General features: G+C 35.0%; 1 protein-coding gene across 1 annotated transcript in view; it reads right to left on the bottom strand.

Annotated features, from left to right (window-relative positions):
- Positions 1 to 18,201, bottom strand: part of SEMA3D (semaphorin 3D) — a 252,169-nt gene that overhangs the window by 220,737 nt on the left and 13,231 nt on the right. The window contains 1 exon segment of the mRNA XM_043969203.1: positions 14,308 to 14,363. The gene's annotated coding sequence lies outside the window, so the exon portion shown is untranslated.

Consider the following 18,201-nt stretch of genomic DNA (forward strand, 5'->3'; position numbering starts at 1 on the left):
ATTCCTTCCTTTTTTTTTTTAAGTGAGGCAATTGGGGTTAAGTGACTTGCCCAGGGTCACACAGCTAGTAAGTGTGAGTCTGAGGCCGGACTTGAACTGAGGTACTCCTGACTCCAGGGCCGGTGCTCTATCCACTGCGCCACCTAGCTGCCCCATTCCTTCCTTTTATAGAAGAAAAAAATGTCCAAATTTTTATTGAATATTTTGTCAGTTTTCTATTATTCTAACAGGTAGATTATTACAGATCCACTGGAAATCTTAAACATATAATCCTGTCAATTGGCCTTACCAAAAACTACAGGGCCTTTTTTAAAAATAAAAACCCATTGGGTTTGTGTCCTGGGACAATACTGGAACTAAATGTTAATCATATACAAAACTTTTAAAGAGTTTTATAATCCATGCATCTTTCCTAAAACAAATTTTCCAAGGGCTAATAAAGCCCAAATACTACTGACACCTCACACTTTTTTCATGTGATACCATATTTTAAAATAAATAATTGCTAAGCATTGCTCTTTTTTCTAACTTAATAATATTTTATTTTTCCCAATTACATGTAAAGATAGTTTTCAACATTCATTTTTGTAAGATTTTGAGTTCCAAATTTTTTTCCCCACCTCCCCTCCCCACTCCTAAAGTCTGCTAGCAATCTGATATAGGTTATACATTACAATAAAAATCAGAACAAAAGGGAAAAACCACAAGAAAGAAAAAAAAGTGAAAATAGTATGTATCGATCTGCATTCAGTTTCCATGGTTCTTCCTCTAGACGTGGAGAGCATTTTCCATCAAAAGTCATTTGGAATTATCTTGGGTCCTTGTATTGCTGAGAAGAGCTAAGTCTATCATAGTTGATCATCACAAACATTGCTCTTTTAAAAGGAGGAGGTGACAGAGATAAGGAAAAACAGTAGACACGGAAACGTGTTAGTTAATATATTCCTCTTTCTCTCCAAATGTATATGTATGTATGTATGTTTGTATACACACACACACACACACACACACACACACACACACACACACACACACACACACACACGACACTCAGGTTTTTATTAAGGCCTTCCTTATGTGCCAGGTGCTGGAAATAGATATATAATCAATCAAAAAGTTTCTACGTACAATTCATCTTCTGATGTGTGTATATGATGCATGTGTTTATAGTATATGAGATAGATCAGATAGGTAGCAGATCGGTAGTTTTGTTCAGGTTCTTGATAATGATGAAATTGATGGTTAATAATTCTTAATTAAAAATAATTCTTAATGAATTTAACTAATTAATTCATTAAATCAGTTAAATAAGAAAGGAAACTCTTAAATAAAATAATCAAATCACAGATTTAGAGCTCCAAGGGATGTATAGAGGCTATTTGGTCAAACCCCTTTATTTTACAATTGAAGAATCTGAGGCTTTAGTGAGAGTAAGTGACTGAGAGTGACACCGGTAATTAATGTCTCTTCTCTTTATACAAGAGTGCCTCCCAAATGAGTGCAAATACATTTCCTTTTATCTTCTAGAAAGTCTGCCTAGATACAGATTCATAATTTTTTCCATGTCATAGCCCAATTTCCATGTCATAAAATCTTTCTCAGAATAATATTTTAAATGCATCAAATAAAATACACAAGATTAAAAAGGAAGCTGATTACACTGAAATATAATCATCAAAATATATTTTTAAAAAGGTCGCCAACCACATGCTAAGGAAAAAGAAAAAAAAAGTGAAGCTATTTAGAAAGTAACAATTTTTAGTGACCCCAACAACTCTTACATATAATTTTAAGGATTATTAATACATTTTTCTCCATGATAAGACTGTATGAGATTTACACAAAAATTACCAACAGTTTATAGATTTTTTGGGGTGCAGGACTATGAGGGTTAAGTGACTTGCCCAAGGTCACACAGCTAGTAAGTGCCAAGTGTCTGAGACTGGATTTGAACTCAGGTCCTCCTGAATCCAGGACCAGTGCTTTATCCACTGTGTCATCTAGCTGCTCTATAGATTAATTTAAAGTAAGGATCAGGGAGGTTAAATTATTTGTCAATAGTCACATACATAGCCAATCTCAACACCAGGAAGAAAAGTGAGGTCTTCTGAATCTAAAAGTAGCATTCCCTCTAATACATCATGCTCATGTAAATCCCATTTAACCTCTCTGCTTGTAATCATTCCATCTTATATATGTCATATGTGTAACTGATTTTCATAAGATAATTAATGTTTTGATTTTTCTATAACAATTTGGCAATTGTCTCAGAAAAGGAATTCCTTTTAAAATCCGAGTCTTCACAGCCCTACAGCTGTTCTCCTCTAAGAAAGTCTGAGGAACCCCTATATAGAGAGTTGGCTTACCCTATAAGAACTATAGTCTAAATATAGCCTAAATATAATACAAATTACCCAAATCCATATATGTGAATATATACATATCTATAGCAACATATTACTTTTATCTTGAACTTGAAAATCATCAGCAAACACACACAAAAATGCCCTAAAAGTAACAAGAAAGAGGATTGTATAAGAGCTTTTAATCTGGGAGGTTGTGTAAAATCAACATGTTAGTTTGTAGCAGAAACTGTTGAAGCAAGATGGAGAAGCTACAGTTTCTCAATCCTATCATCCCAGATAAGACTGACAAGTCTAAGTTGACTTGAATATATCACCCTCAACCCTTTGGATCAATATTTAGGGATGTGTGGTTTTGTTTTGTCGTAATACTCTTCCTTTTTTTTTTTTTGAGACAATTGGGGTCAAATGACTTGCCCAGGGTCACACAGCTAGTAAGTGTCAAGTATTGGAGATCGGATTTGAACTCAGGTCTTCCTGAATCCAGGGCTGGTGCTCTATCCACTGCACCACCTAGCTGCCCCAGAATACTCTTTTATTGATCCTGCTCACAATCCCTCAGTTACTTAATAGGTGGTATCTGACAGCCATCCAGTTTCCCATCAGGCCCATTCCCAAAGTCCTCACAGTTTATGAGGACTTTTTTTTTTTGTTTTAAACTTTCCCTTTACCATCACAGCTATCAAAAACTCAGAATCACCTCTCTACACCAATCTCAGGTCTAGTCTCTATTTCTGTCACTAACAATATGTTACTTAATTTCTCCCAGCCTAATATGTTAATGGAAAGGGTGGAAGTAAATAATCCCTAAGGGTTTTCTAGGTATAAAATTCTATGAGATTTTGACACTACCTTGAAAGAAAATAGTATGGTTCTTCATTAAGTGAGTTTCTAACATATCCTCTGAGACAAGTGTTTTATCAGACTGGCTCTCTCATTTAAGTCTGAGACTGGAATTTAGCACAAATACCTCGATATTAGTTCTGAATACCAAGTATTAAAATGAGACACCTGGTTGGAAACACTCCAAAACACTACTGGATGCATACCAAATTGACTCAATCATGTGTTCTAAAGTTTATTCTGAAGAAAGCTGTTTTGGAAGATTAACAGGTTGTTTGCAGGTTGGGCACAGTAGGATTTTTTCTCTAAACAGTCAGACTAATAACTATATAAATGCATTTTGACATGAGTTGAGTAAAATAGAGGGCTTAAAATGGTGAACAAATTGACATTTTTATAAGATCTAAGCCTCCAGCAAAGTTTTACATCAATGCCTCATCATGGTAGGAATCTAAGCTGGAATTTTAAAAATCTCTGCCAACAGAGCACAACCCCTGCCAGATTCCACTAAATTGAGAAATATTCATGCTCATCTGTAGTGGCAGTTTGGGTCTGCTGATAAGTAGTTAGCCTAAAAATAAAAAAGCCAATTTACTATTAGACTGACTATGGTAACTCATTAAACAAATAAAAATTGAGATGATTCTCAGTCCTGTTTAAACCCAAAATAATTTCCATAGGATGACAGGAGAGTGGGAGAAAAGTAAACCAGAGTTAAGAATCAGAAAGGTTTTTTGATTGTCAATAAACGTTAATTTAACCATAGGTACTCTAAAAAAGAGAGTCTAAAGACTACAGTAATATGCTACAGGAGGAACTGAACAACATTAAACATTAATCTTCTCTGGGGCAGCTAGGTGGCGCAGTGGATAAAGCACCGGCCCTGGATTCAGGAGGACCTGAGTTCAAATCCGGCCTCAGACACTTGACACTTACTAGCTGTGTGACCTTGGGCAAGTCACTTAACCCCCATTGCCCCACCAAAAAAAAAATTAAAAACATCAGTCTTCTCATTATAAGTCAAAGAAAAAAATATAAATAAGACACAACAAAATAAAAAGATACAACAGGTTGGAGAAGTAAGTGAAGGAGCTGGTGGAATTGACTTAACTATGTACACACAAGTAACAACCACCACCACCCATAATTTCATAGTATATATGGTAATCTCACCTTGGAATACATATAACTGTATGTAAAAAAAAATAACAAATATGATTGAGACATGTTTGTACTCAAATTTCATGCAAATTATGAAGTAATAAGATGGAAAACTAACAAGTTCCTTCAAACCAATATCAATATATCCCTTCAAATCAATATATCACTTGACATTCAATCACTTCATTGTAAAAATAGGCACATGGGAGAATGGTGACATTTATATTGGAAAATATTATTCAAAACTGGGACAAAAAGTAAGAAAAGTTTTGCAGAGATGACTTAGAACTCTTCTACCTTTCTTCTAAAAGAAAGTCAAAAGAGATTGGAAATGGTGAAATGTTGATCATAGAATAATATTTTTTTAAAAATTTTAGCTGAGTATAATAGACAAGAAACAACTGCTTACTAGTATGGAGTCTATTTCCAAAATAATTGTTTATATATAGTCACACTACGGACTAGTTAGAATAAAATTTATTCCCATGCATATATGAAAATTATGTAAAATTTCTTTAATAGCTGCAATCAGAGAGATAACTTGTTTCAAGTATCCTCTGGTAATCAACATCAAATGAGGCAAAAAATAGAGCTATATGCCTTCCAACAGCATTTACTATTTTCTTAAATGTCTTCTATAAGCACAAATGGAAAAAGGAGATAAAGATAAATAGATATATTTTGTGTATGTATGTGTGTATATATATATATATATGTATATGATGTGTATATGTATGTATTTCCTATAGATATGGATGAACTTCAGCTATTTCTGTTTTTGTATGGCATTATGATGACTGCTATAAGCCCCAGTATGCTGCAGAATTCTCAAAGAAATAGAAGGCCATTCAAAAGATATCAACCTTGGGGCAGCTAGGTGGTGCAGTGGCTACCACCGGCCCTGGAGTCAGGAGGACCTGAATTCAAATCAGGTCTGAGACACTTGACACTTACTAGCTATGTGACCCTGGGCAAGTCACTTAACTCCAATTGCCTCGCCAAAAAAAAAAAAATATATATATATATATATATATATATATATATATATATATATATATATATATATATACACACACACATACACACATATACATATACATACATATAATATATAATTGACATGGGAAAAATCATCAAAATGGAGAATGCCTACTGGCCAGATTAAGAGGTATAGTTGGAAGGGCAATATATTTATTATTGTGGTTGTTCAGTCATTTCAGTCATGTGGCCCAATTTGTGTGTGTATGTGTGTTTTGTTTGGTTTTTTTTAAGCAAAGTTCCTAGAGTGGTTTGCCATTTCTTTCTCCACTTCATTTTATAGATGAGGAACTGAAGCAAACAGGGTTATGTGTCCTGCCCAGCGTCTGACACTATATTTGAACTCAGGTTTTCCTAACCTCAGACCTGGAACTTTATCCACTGCTCCACCTGTCTTAAATTGAAGACATGAGTTAAATATATTGTTTGGCACTATGTATAGGACAATAATCAGGATAAAATGCTCTTGAGAAGTCATGCAGTACTTTCAAAGATCCTTAATTGTTTTCTGTCATTAAAAAAAAATCTTTTAAATACCAATATTTAACACAGCACATTGGAAAAGATGATAAAAAATGCGAATCTTAGATTTTGGAGATGGAAATACAGGTATATTAATGTACTGTTGGTAGAGTTGTCCATTCTGGAAAAAATTTTCAATTATCCTCAGTAAGTTTCTAAAATGCCCATACCCTTTGATCTAGAGATCCCCCTACTAGGTACATATCCCAAGGAGGTCAATGATAGAAAAGAAGTTGCCATATAACCCCAAATATGTGCAGCAGCAAATTTTGTAGGAGCAGAGAACTGGAATAAAAAAGTGATGAAACATCATTTCATTATAGGAAATAGTGAAGGGGTTAATATAGAGAAGCATGGGAAGATATTAACTTACCCAAAATGAAGTAAGCAAGACAAGGAAAAATAAGCACAATAATTGTAGTCACTATACCGATGTAAACAGAAAGAACAACCAAACAAATGAAATGGAATGGTGCAAAATTATAATGCTCAAATTTGGTCCAAACAGATATGAGAAAGCACATCTCACCTGTCTTTGAAAAAGTGAAAGTTGGGGCAGCTAGGTGGCGCAGTGGATAAAGCACCAACCCTGGATTTAGTAGTACCAGAGTTCAAATCCGGCTTCAGACACAACACTCACTAGCTGTGTGACCCTGGGCAAGTCACTTAACCCCCATTGCCCCACAAAAAAAAAAAAAGTGAAAATTATGAGTGCGGCAAAACATAACATTTTTTGATGTGTGTGTTTGACTATACTCTATATACACATATATAATAAGCATACATGTGTATACATACACATGCACACATGCACATGTATGTATATCTAAATATATGAATGAGATGGTTCTTTCATAGGGGAACATAGGAAAAGGCATAGTTGAGGAAAGTGTAGGTGATATAAAAACATACATCAACAAATCTATTAAAAATGAAAAGTAAAGGATGGAACAAAAAAATTCCTAATGCAGATTTGTGGGGTTGTGTCGTGTCAATTGTGTTGTGATTAATTTAAATGTCAATAGCTACTAAATTCATCTGTACACACCTTCAATGTTAGATTTTTAATAGAATATTTTAAAGGGAAACAAACATCAATTTTCTCCCAGTGATGATCTACGACTATAAATCATGGAACACCATGATCTCTAAAGAATGGGAATTGAAGGTGACTCAAAGCAGAATGTAGATGCACCTGGAGGATGTACGTAGGACACAAAGTTGTATGTAAGAAGTGACATATTTAGGAAACGTATGTAGGAAAATGAAGTGAAGCAATCATATAGCAAGTGTACAGGATGACAATGGATAATCCACAAACTATACTGGCACCAGGGAAGTATTAAAAGAACTTGAGGAAAGCCTCAAATACATGGGCCACACTCTCTTTAGAGTATTCAAGGAAGAACACAGACAGGGATTATGCAAGATAAGAAGGCTCCAACAGGACATGGTTGCAATGAGAAGATATTGATGTAGGAATCACCCACCATGATAATATCACAGATTCATCAAAGCATTAAGGAACAATCCCTTCTCCTCTGAAGACCAATGAAAACTAAATGACATAACCAGAGGCAGAGCTATAAGACAATGACATTCAGTCTAAGGCTTATTAGATCTTTCTGAATACACACAAAAACACATTAAAAGAAGTGAGTTAAATTTTATTCTTGGCTATTATAAAACATATCTTGTTAATATTTTTCATCAGGCAACATTCTCTTTTCACATTTTACTTTACTATGTTAAATATCTATTTATTAGTAACAATTCAAAAAAGTATTTAGTTAGCTGCTTACCTGATCTGTTACATGCCATGATAGATACAGAAAAGCACAGTAATGGAAAAAAAGACACACAAAGGAGACAGCTGTAGTATATTAGGATGAAACCATTAGATTTGTAATAATGAGACCTGTATGTGAGCTCCTTACATGTAGGGGCTTTTGCTACCTTCACTTGTATCTGCAGGACTTAGCACATAGGAGATATTCAATAAAGTCATGTAGACTTGACCCCACCTGTGCAACACAGGGCAAGTCACTGGATTTCTCTAGAGCTGGGTTCCTTCATCAGTAAAATGAGACAACCATATGATCTCAGACTCCTTCCAACTTTAAATCCTATGATTCTATGAATTACTTATAGAAGTTAAAAAGTAGGAGTAAGTTCAGTCAAACTTGAGAGATATTTGAAATCTAGAATCTTCAGGAAATACTTTGTGGATAAAGTCATTCACAGACTGAGCTTTGAAGAATACACAGGATACAGAGGGCAGAGAGCCTAGGAGAGGAAATTCCATTCAGGTGGAACCTCACAAACAACAAAAAATAAAAATATTGGCAATAATAGAAGGCTTTCACTGTGTACTCTTAAAAAGCCTACTTTATAGATTAAAGTCCTGAGTCTCATTTCTGTTGTCTGTGATCCAAAAATGTTGCTTACATGGTGTTTGTCCAAATTTCACCATCCCTCATGTGTAGAGATATGTTTTAGTATCCCTTCGAGATAAAAGAAATTGTTCAACTTCCTCTAGGGAGAAAAATTTCATGAGGTCTGGTATATCCGGTGGGAACCAAACCTGACCTCAGAATATGCCAGAAGATGTAATTTACTCTGTGGTGAAATTTGGATATGGTATGCACTCATTTCAAAAACCCTGAGTTTGCATTTATCTTGTATGCACAACATCCAAAAGGAAGTATAAAGGTCAACACCTCTCATTTCTGAAAAGGATGTTAGTCTATTCTATCATAATAGATAAAAGGCTCCATAACAGCATCACATTGGATATTTAATCCATTAAGGTATAACTACCAAGAATAACAATTACATCTGTCTTGACCTGTCACGTCATTTCTGACTCTCACACCTCTCCCTTCCTTACATTTCCACTACAATTTCCCTAAATTAGGCCTTTATCACCTCATGCATACTGTACAGATCTAATCTCCTTATTAGTTCCTGTCTTCCAATCTCTCCCCACTTTCAGTCCATCATTTGTATTGCAGTCCAATTAATATTTCCCAAACACTGTGCACACCTTCTTAAACTTGTATGATTCTTGTCTATGTTCTTCCATGAATACTGCAAAGTGTATCTGAGACCTTTCTTGAGTTCTTTTAATACTTCCCTGGTGACAGTATAATTTGTAGACTGTCTACCTATTATCCTTCACACTAGCTACATTACTGGTTCACTTCCTTTTCCTATAATACATTTCCTAAATATGTCACTTCATATATACAACATTGTGGCCTAGGTCTCCATGTGTTCATCCCTCCATAGCTTGCCTGAAATTCAAGATCCCCCAAAAGCCATCTGTGAAGAAATTTCTGAGGGAAGGTAAGCAGATATAATAGATATATAGATACACACACACACACACACACACACACACACACACACACATAATATATAAGCCATGGTCCTTACCCAAGGACCTAACAATCTATTTGATGAGATAAGACACACATATATGTATGAGATGCCAGCATAAAGAATGTCAGAGAGATGAGTAGAGGTTTACAAATGGAAGACAGATAAATTCAAAACCTTACTTTCAGAAGATTAACCTTGAACAATTGTTCCAGAGAAGAGATAGAGGCAGGGAGAATAATTGGGAGTCTATTGCAACAGCTACTAGATAGCACATGTATTAATATTAATAGATCTGCCCTAACAAATTCTCAAAGAATTTACAAGAGGATGCCAGGATTTTTCTAACCTCAACCACACCCCTGCTATTCCTCTATGTTAAATCACTGGGGTCAGGCCAGAATGATACATTCCAGTCTAGTCTAACAACCCTTAGGTGACCATGGAACTCTACCTGGAATCCAATATCATTCCAGTTTAAGAATAATTGAAACAAAAGCAAAAACAAAAATAAAAAGCACAAAACAGTGTCACATGTTCATTAAGAGAGATGATAGATTTTCTTGCATCCAACAGTAGCGTTCAATTCTCTTAAAGTTCCCTTAGCAGGGAAGTCTACTTATATTATAAATAATTAATCCTTAAAGAAATGCTAATGCATATAACTAAAAGCCACAGGCATCACTTTATAAGATGTTTAAGTCAAAAAGGTCTTTCAAATTTAGGGTTTGAAATGTCTTCCTTCTCATGATTTACTAGACAAGAAATTATCAATATACGCCTATGAAGTCAGAATACCACATATTGATTGTATAATTTAAGGGGAAAAAGCCTCTTTTCTCCTGGTGCATAACCTGAATGGAAGACAAATCTTATGCTCTTTGCAATTATAGAAAAATAGTTGATATTTCTCTTACACATGTTATCATCAGAGATTATTCTTTTTAGTGAATGGGTATAGAATTTGAGAACTACAAAATTTGATTCCCAACCCAGTCCCCTCTTTCCCAGACAAATGAATTGCCTGGGGCTAACCAATCTTCATTGTTTCCAGACTCTCAATGGACTTTTGGATCTTCCCCCAAGCAACTTATCCCCTCCTAACGTTTCCCCACCTTACTCCCCAGGCCATTATGTTATTATATAAAAAGAGTCCACCTACATTAAGCAGTTTCTATTTAGAGTTAGTAGCTCCTGTACTTAATTTAGGAGCAGATCTATTGTTCCTTTTGTTAAAGGTTTATTTACATTAAGTAGTTGTAAGAGACTCTGGAGCAATCTTTTGGTTCCTTTCTATTCTGTTACCCCATAAAAACCCTGTCCTCAGTTCCCATCTTTGGGTATTCCTACCTTCTGAGTTTTCCTGTACCACAAGCTATAGTTCCTCTACCCCATTAAAGACCTTATTTCTCCTATATTGATTGTTTCCTTAATTTCCAGGTTAACAAATTCTACATATATTATATTTGTACAAGGAAGTCCTGGATAAGGAAACTCCCTCCACTAATGCAGGCCACTAGCTTCTCTGAAACTTAAGAGTCTTGGAGAGTAGCCTAGGAATCATTCAAATTAAGCTTAATTGGGGCCAGCTTAGGTGGTGCAGTGGATAAAGCACCAGCCCTGGATTCAGGAGGACCCGAGTTCAAATTCAGTTTCAGACACTTGACACTTACTAGCTTATGTGATCCTGGGCAGGTCATTTAACCTTCATTGCACCGCAAAAAAAAAAAAAAAGTGATAATAATAAAATAAAAAACAAATTAATTTTGATTTTTGTTACTATAATTTTACTAATCTATAATTAATATAGAATATGATGACCAGACATACAAATATTTGTTTAGATTATCTGAAGAAATTTTTAAAAGCACACCATAAAAGGTTCTTTCCTTGAGGAAAAAAAAAAGATTCATTTTCCCTTGCACTGATTCAGAAGCCAAGTTGACCTTTAAAGTGCAGTTTCTGGAAAAATAAAAAAAGTGAGCCAATGCTCTGATTGTTTCTATGCAGACCCACATGCCAAAAATCTGAAAGCAGAATCTGGTGTACAGAATAAAAACCCTGGCTATGATGCATTATTTCTCTTGCAGTTTGGTGAGTTACTTCTAAGTACTTGTGTATTCCTGACAAATCTGCCTTTGGTAGGGGGAGGAGGTGGAAGTGGGGTGAAATTAGGTTTCTCTCTTGGGGAGCTATGCTTAAGGCTTCTGCCAGCATCAAGGAGCAAGAGCACACCATTTTTTAGCTGTAACCCTGGCACTGTGAGAGCTCATGGGATGTTGTGGATCAGTGTTTCTTAACCTCATAAATCTATAAGCTTTTATTTCAATCAATTTAATTGATTAATTTGTAATCTTCTGCATTTTATTTTATGCATTTTTAAATTTTATTATTTTATTCTGAACTTAAGAAATAAAATATAACAGAATAGGAAAAGATGACTGTACATGAAACTGAAAATTTATTATGTACAACTTGCTATTCCTTTTAATATGTAATAAAGTTATTGTCTAACTTTCTTTTCCCCCCTTTTATTCCTTATCTCTTCCTGCCGCCCTAGATATGGCTTCCATTAGACATATATATATGGGGGGTATGTGTATTTATGTGTGTATATAAATATATAAAGCCATTCTATACATACTTCTATTTATCAATTCTCTATTTAAAAACATTATTCTGTGAAGGGGACTAGGAGCTTCACCAGACTACCAAAGAGGTCCAACATTCGCATACACACACACACACACACACACACACACACACACACACACACACACACACACACACACACGCATGCCCCCTGCTATGGAGAGAAAAATTGTGATCCCTTATCAAGGGATCATAGCACATTGGTCAATAAGTAAGCATCTCAGGAGGTGGAATGGATAAAATGCTATACTTCAAGTCAGAAAGGCCTCAGTTTAAATCCAGCCTTAGAAAATTACTTGTGTCACCATGGCCAAGTGATTTAATCTTTGTCTGCCCCAGCTGCCTCATCTGTAAAATGGGGACATTATCACACTTACCTTCCAGGATTAAACAAGACAATATTTGTAATTCACAAACATTAACGAGTCAGCTATTTCCTATTACTGTGTATTGCAAACACTATGGTAGAAACTGTAATGGATATATTTAATTTATATCAATATAAATTGAAAGTAAGATCACCAAATCACCCTTATCCAACACAAGAAAATGTCCTTAAGGAAACAGATTGCTTGATAGGTTTTGAATCCCATGGATATAACTTGGAAAGGAAGCTGATTATGTATTGGTAAGCAAGATGATTAGAGCTTCCAGTGAGGGAGCAAGGGAGAAGCAAAGGCTAGAAATGGTAAGCAAGGAAGCCTAACTAGAATGGAGACAACATGAGTGAAACTAAGCTACATAGAAGAATGACTTGCAGTCCACTGTTGACACAGTCGAATGTTCCCTTTATAACTGATATCAAGGAAACAGAAATATCACTGACAAAATGTACTTCATAAACTCAGTGGGTCCTAGGCTGAGTGCTAGAAAGAAGCTAAGAACTCAGCTGATCCAACCCCCTCATTTTACACAAAAGGAAACTTAAACTAGTCATATTCTTTCAAGCTTTTCTTATAACAAAGTAAGGAGTCATGATTTAGCCCATAGTATATGTAAATGTTGGTATTATAATGAATCATTTTTATAATGGAACTGTATTTGATTTTAAATGAATAGGATAAGTGATGAAGAAACATTGTGCCTTGGGATTTCTTTTACTGTTCTATTTTCCTATAAGGAAAAATTAATAAAAAGAAGAGTGATGGTTCAATTGATGTATGTGTAAAGAACTCTGTGATAAGACTATTCCTATAACCAAAAACCCACCAAAAAAATCTTGTGATATTGAATTGAGAATGGATGGGCAGATTTGATAGACAGACACAAAACTCTTGGTGGACAATCCATTGATTCATTTTGTGGGCAGTTTACAGCATTACCAGAGAAATCTAGAATCAGAAAAGAAAGTGTTCCAGTCATGTAACAAATCCAAGCAATAGCCAATGAACAGCCATTGTTTAAAGATCAAAGGGATGGGCCCCAGCATGATGAGTAGATACTCCATTGAAGATTTAATAGAGAGCATGTACTAGATTCATAATGGACCAGAGGACATTAAAGGTCTTCATTCTGCATTACTGGGAGTACTCATGTCAAAGAGATCACAGATCCATGGAAGTACCAAAATTGCCAATCTTCTTCCTTTATTTTGCTCCATCTACTATCTACTTTTTTGGGGAGAAACGGGGGACATTTCCTCAATCATCAATACAGCATTTGCAACAGATGAGGGTGAAGAAAAGGATAGTAAAATTCAACACTAACTTAACTTTCTTCCTGTTTTAAAGAAACAGTCAAGAATTACTGATATTTGAAGAAAAAAAAAAGTGCTATAGAAATGTGCTTCACTTGTTGGAATGTAGAAGGTGGAATCAAGTCCAAATGCCTTTAGTTGTAGTAAGCCTTGAAGAAGAATGCCCAGAATATGAAATGAAATTTTCACTACATATGAATAATTTTAGAAATATAAATCAAAAGAATAATTTCCTGGAGTATATAAAGGAAATGCATGATAATAGCAAAAAAAGGATTCTGAACTATGATGCTTGGTGAGGGAGGGGCTGAAATCAGGAAATACCTTATTCAAAATCCCCTGAAATTATAGTGAGTGCATATGTGTAATTACATTATGAATTTTCCACCAACATTCATCTGATGACTTCTCCCTGACAAACCTTATCACAGTAAATTAAAGTTAAATCCATTATGTTAGTTCCCATTGCAATTAAAACTTCTAATGAAGCCAAAATTATTAAAGTGAATTCAATGTTTTCTCCTCTATTCATGTAAGAATGTTCTTCAATTAATTCAAATGATTTTGAGATAAGATCTAAACATCAATATTCAGGAATACAATTCATAATCTCAATCTTTCATTGCTTTATAGCCCATCTCTAACACTTACCAGTTGGTGGACAATGGGCAAGTCACTTCTCCCTTCTATTCCTCGAGTTTCTTCAACTGAAAAAAAAAAAAAAAAGGAGAATAATACCTGTAGAGTTTATTTCACAAAGAAGGTAGGAAGATACAAGGAGATAACACTTGTATAGTGCTTTGAAAATCTATTTGAAAGTCCTAGGTAAAGTTTGGCTGCTATTATCATAGAGAAAACATAGAACTGCAGAAGGACCTTGCTATTTTACTGTCTACTATCCATGGAATATTTCCAGATGCTGTTTACAACAATATCAAATGAAATTGTGGCAAAGAAAACTGACCTAACAGGTGACAATAATGGATAATGGAATTTATTAGTGAACAGTACAAAGAAAGCTCCCTTGCTTACACATAGAGGAAAACATATTGTTTTCCCCTATTTTACATATGAAAATACACTCTTTAGGAGTAATTATTATCATTAAAGTTATCAAAGTATATTGTAAATGAGATGGCATAGCCCAACTACTACTTGACAAAAGCAAGAGAAGAAGGGAAAATGTAAATAACCCAATGTTAGGTTAGTTTTAAAGATCAAAATTAAGAGAAAGTATTTTCCTATTAGAATGAACAACAATGGAAATGTTATCTACATTATATGAGTTTAATTCCATAGAGATTTATTAAGCACTCACCAAATGTGCTAACACTTAAGGGGACTGAAAGTTTAGATAAAATACAATCACTTCTCTCAAAAAAAGAAAATAAATAAGTCTAAAACATAGGGGAATAACTATAGTACCAACCAATAAAAAGTTATCTGAGAGAAAAATAAGAAATATACTCTATGAGGTCTGAGGAGAGGGGGAAGAAATCAAGCAATCAACAAACATTACTTAATTGCCTACTATGTGCTATGCACTGTCCTAGCAACTGAGGATACAGTGACAAAAATGGAACATTACTTGCCTTCAGTATCCTCCTTGACCAATGCAATTAGAGAAATCTTCATGGAGGAGGCAACATTGGGACTAGAGACAGATGACAACAAATAAAGAGCTGTTCCTGTAGTCAGGAAGACCTGAGTTTAAATATGACAATAGCCACTGTACTAGCTGTGCGACCCTGGGAAAGTCACTTAATATCTGTCTGCTTCAATTTCCTCAACTTTAAATTGAGGATCATAATAGTACCTACTTCCCAGTGTTGTTGGGAGGGTCAAATGAGATGATATTTGCAAAGTAGTGCCTGCCATACAGTGGGTGCTTAATAAATGTTTCCTTCCTTCTTGAACTAGGCTTTAAAGGACAGTGGGGCAATATATCTAATCGGGTAGATCAAGGAACACAACCAAGATTAACAAATTTCTCAAATCCCTATATGTTCTGTATGTTTTTGTGGTTCGTTTAAGTTACCTGAGATAGGCTAGTTTTCAATTTGTTTTGGTTTTTGCTACCTTTCTGGGACTTAGAGAATCTATATTTAAAGCAACAATGAATACACATAACATATTAGTCATATTAATAACAGCATTTTTCAGACTTGTTTCATTATTTTAAGAGATTCAGTGGGATACCATTCTTCCTACTCCCCACAAAAGGACCTTTAGTCATATACTCTGGAATTGGATTGCATGGCTCTTCCTAAATAAACCCCCCAAAACGTATTTTATGTTAGGACATACAGTCTTAGAAAAAGAAAAAAAAAGGGGTAAATAATGCAGGACTAGCCTTTTTATCAACTGCCACACTACTGGACTAATTTTACAAATACTTTACTAAATTGATATTATTTTATGGGTAGCAAAAACATGTAGAGCTTTAAGGGACCTCAAAGCGCATCTAGTCCCACACTCTTATTTTATGGATAAAGAAATGAGGGATTCAAAATGTTTAGTTACTTTCCCAAGGAGTAGAGCTGGGAATCAAACCCAATTCTTCTAATTCTAAAAGATCATGGGCTCTTTCCACTACTACATCTCACTGCCTCCTCAAACTGCTGGGATAGTTAGCTTAAACTCCACATCTTCTAAATATACACACAGATAATTAGATTTCCTTTCAAAGAATGATATGGATATTGTGCAGATGAAAGGGAATGAGAAAATATCAAATCAGAGAACGCATCATTAACTTTTTAGAGGGAAAAAACTGTCATCTGGATACTTTGGCAAGATTACAGGAAGCAGAATCACTGCTTAAGATTGATAGCTTTTGACATTTTTCAATAACTGATAATGTCAAAGAGAATTCTAGAAAAAGGCTGAATTTTTCTTTCAAAACGTAAGAGATTAAAAAAAAATTAAGAGATGATATAAGGGACTAGACTGATTTTTTATTTATTTTCATTCCTGTGGATTTATCACAAGTGAGCTCAAAAGGATATAAACATATATTGGGGGATTTCAATGACATCAGGAACTCCTAATGAAGAAACTCCCTCTACCAGTAGACTGCAACATGATCTGTGATGCATAGTCATATAGAGTTGCCTGGATCATTGAGAAATTAAATGACTTCTACTGGGCCAAACATAATATGTGACAGGAGAAGATCATATTAAATCTGGTCTTCATTACTCTGAGGTCACCGTTCTATCTCCCATACTGCTGTGCTCTCTTTGCCATTCACATAATATTTTAAAGAATCTTATAATTTGAGCAAAGAAATATTAATTTTGCCACAATAAAATGTATTATAGGATGTTATCACTGATTATAATTTTTTTAACAAATTAGTTCACAGGTTACCAGATAATTTCATGGTTCCTAAGGATAGTTGTCAATTTTACACCACCATCTCTAAAGAATCTGAACTACAGATGACCTGCCCACCCCCTTTTTCCCCTCTCCCCCCAAAAAAGGAAAGAAACATGGGTAACATAAGAACACCACAACACATCACCAACAATGACTTGCATATAATAAGTGGCATAAAAACATCATCAATGATGTGAATGATTAGCAAAGAAGGTAGATAGTCATTTAGAATGAGTAAGAAATACAATGGTAATGATGAATATTAAAATACCTCCAAGGAAGATTTTTCACTAGATCAGTCCTCTACAGAGGAATTTTGTAAGTGCATGGATGAAAATTACACAAGACAAGTAAGTACAGATGGACAGTGAAAGAAACATCTACAATGCTGGGGTCATAGATTCAATGAAGTATTGATTAAGACCATATATATTATGTTGAGCTTCAAGAGAAATAGGGACAAAGATGAATGAAGAATGCTTTTATTTGGAAAGCATTGTCCCAGCTGACTCATTCATCACACTCATTCTAAGTACTTACTATCTGCACTGGACTTAAATGAGGTGCTATGGGAAATATAAAGATAAATAATAGGGTCTTTTCACTCAAGGAATTTAGAATATGGAAGGGGTATTGAGACATGTCTATGTATAAAAGATATTACAAATTAGAATGCAAATTCATGAAAGGAGTTACAAAGTGTATTGAGATCAGATGAGCTAGGTTTCACTTAATTTTTTTTGTTGTTTGTTATATTCAATTTTCTGGTGTGATTTTTTTACTTTGAAAATATATTTTGGTGCTGGGCAGCTAGGTGGCACAGTAGATGGAGCACTGGTGCTGGAGTCAGGAGGACCTGAATTCAAATCTTACCTCAGACTCTATGTGACCCTGGGCCAGTCACTGAACCCTGATTGCCTTAAAAATCTGGGGCCATCGCCAGTCATCCTGATATATATCTTCTCCAACTGGCTTTGGAGAAGAGAGTGGGGTTGATGTCCTCACACAGCCCTCCCTCTCTTAAAACCAGTTCAATGCAAGTCATGACATTACCTCTCGATGTCATGGTCCTATTCGACAATAAAGAACAAACAACAACAATATTTTGGTGCCAAAGACTACCTACACGTATATTATCTCCCAAAGCAGCTATTCCAACCATGT

This window comes from Dromiciops gliroides, chromosome 5 (genome assembly GCF_019393635.1).
Source record: "Dromiciops gliroides isolate mDroGli1 chromosome 5, mDroGli1.pri, whole genome shotgun sequence".
NCBI lineage: Eukaryota > Metazoa > Chordata > Mammalia > Microbiotheria > Microbiotheriidae > Dromiciops > Dromiciops gliroides.